The 7,550-nt window shown below is 42.9% G+C and overlaps 1 long non-coding RNA gene across 1 annotated transcript; it reads right to left on the bottom strand.

Moving 5' to 3' along the window:
* Positions 1-478: 478 nt before the first annotated feature.
* On the bottom strand, positions 479-2,872 carry LOC120973847 (uncharacterized). Its single transcript, XR_012203566.1, has 2 exons — positions 2,473-2,872; positions 479-2,002 (listed from the first exon to the last, which is right to left on the bottom strand). It is a non-coding gene; the product is annotated as an uncharacterized lncRNA (long non-coding RNA).
* Between the last annotated feature and the right edge of the window lie 4,678 nt (positions 2,873-7,550).

The raw sequence follows: 7,550 nt of genomic DNA, 5'->3' as shown, positions 1-7,550 counted from the left end.
TGCTCTATGACTGGCTGGTTGTTTGGGTTTTACACATATTTGTTACCTGCTAACCATCTTAGTAATTACCTACAAAGAAACCTTCCAATATATACATTGATGCCACAAAAATGGAGATGTTGAGAAATCTGGATTTTCCATATTTTTATGGATGAACTGAACTGGGAGCCTTGTTGTTTTGCTAACCTATCATGTCAACTGGTTAGCTCTTTAGGCATGACAGAAAAAAAAGTCTGCATACGATTTATGGGCAGCAACAGTATGTGCTTGCTGTACAGATTAGTACTGCCTTCGGTCACAAACTCACTCCCTGTTTTTTGCTTTCAAAAGTGGCTGTATATAGATCAGACACAAAGTTTACCATCATTTGCCAGCTTCCTTTAAGATATTCATAGATGGAAGAGTTGAGATACTCAACTGGATGCACATGCGTACTTTTGATTGCTCAAGAACTTGCATCTACCTTTGCTGGGTTGTCTAGTGTGGTAAGCCCACAAACAGAAATTTGCTATAGTATAAAAGACAGTCACAAGAGATCTGTGCACATGGCAACTGCTTGGTAAAAGCATGGGTACCAACGATGCACACGTGGTGTACAAAATAAGTATCCGTCCACCAACACCATTGTGCATTTCACAGAGGCATATGCTGACTGACATTCTGTAAACGGTAAATGCCGCTCTAGTCAAATGTACGCCTAAATGCTATTCGTCCTTTCTATGTGCGTGGGGGGTCAAACTATCTGAAACGAACTTACTGATCTCCAAGAAAAAAAAACAGGAGATATGTTTGCGGCACCCGTCAACCAAGGGTGTCGTCGAAGTCAGGGTTATCATAGGCAGCGTCAATAGCAATGCCAATGAAATGTTTCGAGGACGGCTTCAAGGACAGCATCTATGGCAGCAAGCAACGGTCAGTGGATCCAGGACCTCGTCACTGCATGGGGCAGCGAGGAGCTGGAGCTCCCAGGATCTTCATGGCCCTGAAAGGGAGGACGCTGTTGGTGGTAGGTCTGGGGTCGCAGAGGAGCTGGAGTTTCCAAGGTCTTCAGGACGAGGAGGAGGAGGTTGGTACTGGAGGCGAGGTGGCAGAGGAGCTGGAGCTCTGAGGGTCTGCACAGCTGCGTGGTGGTGGTGGCGGTTGTGGGGCTTCAGCGGTGAGCGTATAGAGCCTTTCTCGGAAAATCTGATCAAAGAAAATCCGACCAAAGCCATTGTCTGCAAAGCCGGTCCCGGTGCTGCTCTCAAATACTAAGTAAGGCCTCCCTGTGCCATCTTGAACACCAAAACCTACAAAACAGTACCATATGTGTGGTATCTGCCTCCCTCCCATAGGGTCGCCTCCAATGGGTAAAATTGGTATATCTCATCAGCCCCCAGTTCTATGAGTTCATCGCCAGCTGGTATGACACCGACAACAGCTCTCCCCCTTGAGAGGAACCTGGCCACTTGTATGAAGTTGAAGGTACCGATGCACCCGATAACTTGCCGATTCCGACCCTTTGCTCATCACCCCAGTCTGCAGAGCGTGCAACAACGCCATTACTCCGGAACAACCGCAAGCCCACGTCTTCACGACGATCCACCAAGGCGTAACTCTCTTTCCTCACCTATGGACAACCTGATCTCCCTCTCAAAATCAGTCACAAAAGATTCCGCACTGAACGTGATATCACTTGTGCTAGGAGGATCCCTCATGGCCTGGCTTCTCCGTATCTCCATCTCGGCCGCTGCGCACAAAGCGTGGAAAACGCATGTTGGTCGTCCTATTCCTTGGTCGCGCACTGCTGGAAGGATATTTTGCGCATGAAGATCTGCCCTCACCCAGGAAAATTCCAAGTTACCATTAGGCATAGTTTCCATTAGCTGCCGGAAAGCTTCCCAACCCGAACCACCCAATTCATTCCTCCCCTCTATTTTTTTGCTCGGTCCTTTGTTTTTGTTGTCTTGCGGCGGCTTCCTCTCCATTGTTTCTGGACTTGGTTGTTGCCCCTTTCGATTTTCTGCAAGAGTTTCAGATAATGGTTGTTAGTTCCACAATGGGGGAGTAAGAAATACAAGTATGAGCATGAAAAACTTCCAAGAATTGCTTGGAGGCAGAGTTTGAAAGATATTATTTCGAAGAGCAAAGAGCTTGTTGCTGGTAGGCAAATAGCTGATAATGTGCTATTCCTATGAGTGCATCCATAACCTAAGCTCGACAAAGGAGCTTTTGAACCAACAAAGAAAAACATAAATCACCGCTATCTTTGATGGGAAGTGTGTTGAGATCATAAAGCACATAGGAAACAGTAAAACTGTCAATCCAGAATTTTCACAACAAAAGATCCTAGTACTAATCAGGGTTGATGACGTGCAAGCATTCTATCGAACATGTCATGTGCACTGTTCACTGACACTACTTCACAAGCAAACTCGACGAGGGCTAGGCATCGTCGGTCAGATACATTTCTCCGGGAGGAAGAAAGATGACCTTGTTGGTTTGGTCAAGCTGCCGCCCGCCGCCCCTGAGCCGTTCGCGACGTGGGGTTTGCTGTCGATCAGTCTGCAACCATCCGCCACGGCCGCGAATATGGTCACCCACTCGCCCAGGTCTCCGCGCCTCGCCGCCACGCGCCGGTGATCGCCCCGGTCACCGTGCCTCGCCGCACCGCGACAGTGGTCGCCCCGGTCGCGGCGCACCCGTCGCTGCGCGCCCCCGCGCCTCGCCGCACCACGCCGGTGGTCGCCCCGGTCGCGGCGCACCCGTCGCTGCGAGCCCCGCGCCGCGCCGGTGATCACCCCGATCTCCGTGCCTTGCCGCAGGACGCCGGTGGTCGCTCCGGTCGCGGCGCACCGGTCGCCGCGCGCCCCGCGCCGCGCCGGTGCTCCGATCTTGTACAGTTTATTGGGGGTGGTCCTATTTGCCGCCCCTTTGTGTGAAATATAAGGGCCCTGACGCCGTAAGCGTTTGCACACGGGCCATATTCGGTCCGGCCCATTAACTGATACTTTTCTTTTCTACAACACGTCCAAACTTACATTTACTTTTTAACTAGTTTATATGAATTCCCTAAAAAACTAGTTTATAAATCAGTTTCACAATGGAAAATGTTATTTTCTGTGAAAAATGTTCACATATAATGACATAATTATTCTCATATTTGACATAATATAATTGATGTATTAAGAAAATATGTTTGGCGGAATTTGGTCCGACTAAAATAGCAAAATACTTTTTTATTTTACTAAAAATAGCATCCTTTTATGCGCTTCCATTTTCACTTTCACTTGCATTAGTAGAAGGTAGAGTTCTAGCTCTCAAGTATGTGATTCGAGTGTGTATATGCATTCCCTCCTATCATCAATGTTACTATCTGATATGCCAAAATGCATACTTACTGCAAGCACGACCATTTAGCTTAATTATGAAAGTTAAGTCCACATTATCTTCCATTTGTTTGGTGTGGTGTTGTATGTTTACAATGAACTATATGCAAAAAAAAAATGCTAATGGTATTAGATATGAACTACAGTCTATGGATGGACAAACATGTGTGTTCTTAAGTGTATGGTGTTCATAACTTTTCTCATTAACTTCAGCATTTTGGTATATTGTCGATGCTTACAACAAAATGTGTATATGAGCAAGAGGTGAATGTGTCTCAAAATCCATTCTTTAATAGACTAGGTAATTGCACGTGTGTTGCAATGGGGGCATAAATATTCAAGATCCTCATGCACATGAAGTACATTGTTTAATTTTTTAGAGTAGGGCATTTTGGAGACTAAGCTCCATCGAGGCCTTTATTTAAAAAAAAATCAAAAAAATTCAGTTTAAAAAATTTCTGAAAAATATCACATGTATACATTGATGTAATATGTATATGTATAAACTGTTAGTGTAAAATACATTGAATTGTGAGCTGCACAAAAAAATCAGGGACTTTGAAGATGAACAGTATATTTGCCAAAAAGCCACATATTTGACTTTTTTGTATAGCTCTCATTTTAAAGTCCCGAGGATTTTCAGCGATTTTTATAGGGAAAATGTGATTTTATCGCCAAAGGACGTCGAGAGAGGGGCAACGGGGGCGCCACACGACCACATAGCGCACCTAGGGGGCGCCACCAGGGCGTGTGAGACCCTGCTGGGTTCCCTCTGGCCCATTATTGCTCCATAAATCTTCATATATTCTGAAATAATTCTCCAAAAATCCACGCTGCATTTTGAGCTCCAACGAATTGATTTTTCTTCTATTGCATTTTAGGTCCAGAAGTCCATCTGTCCGGTGATACCCCTCTCTTTGTATTCCTTGCATCATATTGTGAAATGTATCATTCAAATAGCATAAATTATAGTAAGAAAAATGATGCAAAATGGATGTATCACTCCCGCACCCGCAGTGCAAATTCGTTGCTGCCGCAACTGTTTCTTGCCTGGGACCGCACAACCGATAGCTCACAGGATCCCGCGCCTGACAGGGCGGGAGAATCCTCCCTGGGATATTCTGCACCATTATTTGACCCCTGCATAAAATCATCTTCATACACACTAGGTAGCTCTGAATTTTGGTCAGGAAAACACACATTCTTAGTATGCACGTCATCCCCATGATGAAAGGTAGGAGCAGGAAGAAAATTTATTTCTGGACAAAGTTGGGCACTGGAATTTTTTGGAGTTCAGAAAACAGAAAGATAGACTCATCGAAAACAACATCACGAAAGATGTTCTAATGCTGTCTCGGGTTGAATAACTTTACTAGGAAGGTGATTGATAAGATAAATGATAGTGGTAAAGGCTTCATCCCAAAATTTTAGTGGCAGGGATGCGTGAGCAAGTGTAGAAAGACCAATCTCAACAACGTGTGTATGGAACCTCCAAGTTCTTCGACGCTACCAGCTGGATTGCACACTCCCTCATGGATAGCCCATTCACATTGATACAAGCACTCCTTGCGCCATGACTTATTCGAGTCTTGGAACACTTGTTGCCACTTATCTTGGCGATGATGTAGCATTCAAGACCATCATTAGTGCCATCATCAACATAATCTTCATCTCCTCCCCCCTCTAACTCTGTGAATCAATTACCCCATCTTCACGAGTGCGGTCATTATGATGTTCTTCCAATTTGGTCTGAAACATCACGTGGATTAGTTTTTGACTTGAGTTGAGATGCATCTCACTCTCTCACCTCTTTTGTGAACTTGGTCCATCTAGATCGACCTAGTAGAACAAGTGGAGATCTCCAACCTATCATCTGCGCCTTACATATCAACATCCACCTCCGTGTGGGAGATCTATCTGAGAAACACATCATCTCCACAACACCTAGATCCACAAAACCTTTTATCTCCTTGATCACGGAAAATTTGATCTCTGAACTATAAAAACTATTCTATCAATGGGATATGTTAAAAGCAAAGACACAAAGTCCCCATTACCCCCTCGCTTCTCGTGCTTAGTCCCTGAATTATGTTGGCGCGCAGCTGAAGAAGAACCAACTTTACCCTTATTTTTTGAAAGCTTCGCCATCTCGTGCCTCTCCCAAAGTCTTCTTCGAATCCTCCTCGTCGCCTTCTCTAGAATATTCATGTTTATCATCAGATTGTTTAAGATTAGAGTCATCAGGCTTCACATTAGGACCACAATCCGCTCCCATGGCCTCAGTTATGAACTATTCAAGCCCACATTGTTAAGGAAAATATTTTTAAACCTTCCTTTATGTTTCTACTTTCACCTGTGTTGGTCCATCTCTAGTGGGAGAGGTGAGATCAATGAGCTTTGCTTTTCCAGAAGTTTTGGTCACCTAGTTCATGGCTTCATTTTTTCTGAGTGGACAACAAGGACCAAACTCCTCGACCCAAATTCCTATTAGCATAGAGCTAGCACTAGATCAAAATGAGATTCTTGAAAATTCAATTTTACTTTGTACATAGGTGGTTCAATGTCAGTCCACTACGCATGCAAATCCTTAAACTAGCATTGGAGGGGAAACTACCAAGTATTCACAATCAGAAATGGTTTTTCACCCTTGGGTCCCACTTATCTTACTCCCATTACCACAATTCATCCTTAGTACGTTAACATAGTGTGATATCCATGGGATGAAAGCACACTGTCACCCAGATAAGAACTTCATGTCCACTCCAAAATATGTGCAAAAATATATGATTTTTTTGGAACAAAAACAAAAATGGCGAGTTCTTCATGAAAACGGAAACAAAATGGTGTTTTTGAGTGGTGCACCAGGGAAATGGAACTTTGGTATCGGCATGGCTGAAAGTTTCCCTTTTCAGTCTGCATAGCCTACTACTGCCCAAACATATATACACATTTGGCCCAACCCAATCGTAGCCTCGTGATCCTCCTCCTCATCCCAAAATAAACAATATATAACCTATTATGCTGCTAAAATTATAAACATATGCACAATTGTATACCCTAATATAAATCCATGATATATCATAATACTTGTAGTCATATTAGTATTTGAGTGTTGTCTATTGTCGTGCTTTATTTATGGTTCACGAGATCATTTAAATTTAGTTTTTTGAGAAACACCGATTACAATGCATGAGCACACACTCACATGACAACACACACTCAACTAAAGACTGGGTCGAAGTTGTGAAGCTTGAAAATTTATGAAGTCACCATCAACGCCTCACTATTGAGGAGTACATCACCTTTCACTGAAAGAACTAGAACATGATGGCGCGCGTTGCCGCGCTCGTCCCTAAACAGTCAATAATGGGTGGTTTGCTATCAGAACTATGTCAAAACAATAGGCTGGTAGAACATGGCATTTGCCATGCCATGTCAAATTTACTTTTTCTGGACTCTATGAAAGACGAACATATATCTGAGTATACATTTAGAAAATAAAAGCGAAAATATTGTATGAAAGAAAAGTAGGAAAGCTAACCTATAAAAGGAAACTGAGATGGCATCCAAAAGAATATGAATTGCAATTTGTTGCTAATTACCTCATGTTTATCTTCTATATGTCATTCCTTTCTCTTACCAAAGATAGTTTGTCCTAGGCCACTTGTTTGCATAAAGTATGAAACAAGAACTACATATTCAAGACTTCGGTAGTTATGCACCACTTTGACTATCTATTACCACAATACATGTCTACAATATATATTAAAAAACAACATATATTTTTCAAGTAAATTCATATATGAAGCTTAATACAAATATTAACAGGTACACAATTCATATATGAAGCTGCCTGATCTCCCACATTGATTCTTCGTAACTGAAGTAGCACTAATGGGCAAGTTTTTCGAAAATGGCCTTTAATCAAGTGTATCCTCGAAGCAGCTAATTAACATTTTTTTTTTGTCTTCCCTGTAGATATGCCATGTGCATAGAAGAAATGAAGTGTGTACAAACAACAACAACGACATGCGATGCCTTGTATCTGACTTCACACAGAAGGCCACTTCACCGTGCATAAACAATTTTCTTAGACAAAAACTTGATTAGTAAACTGAATTTGAAGGAAAAGAATAGTGCTTTTTTGGAATCGGCTAAGCAATCCGATACTATATATGAAAC

This window comes from Aegilops tauschii, chromosome 2, assembly GCF_002575655.3.
Source record: "Aegilops tauschii subsp. strangulata cultivar AL8/78 chromosome 2, Aet v6.0, whole genome shotgun sequence".
In the NCBI taxonomy this organism is placed as follows: Eukaryota; Viridiplantae; Streptophyta; class Magnoliopsida; order Poales; family Poaceae; genus Aegilops; species Aegilops tauschii.
Note: the sequence above shows the minus strand (reverse complement) of the source record. Positions and strands in the feature narration are given on the sequence as shown.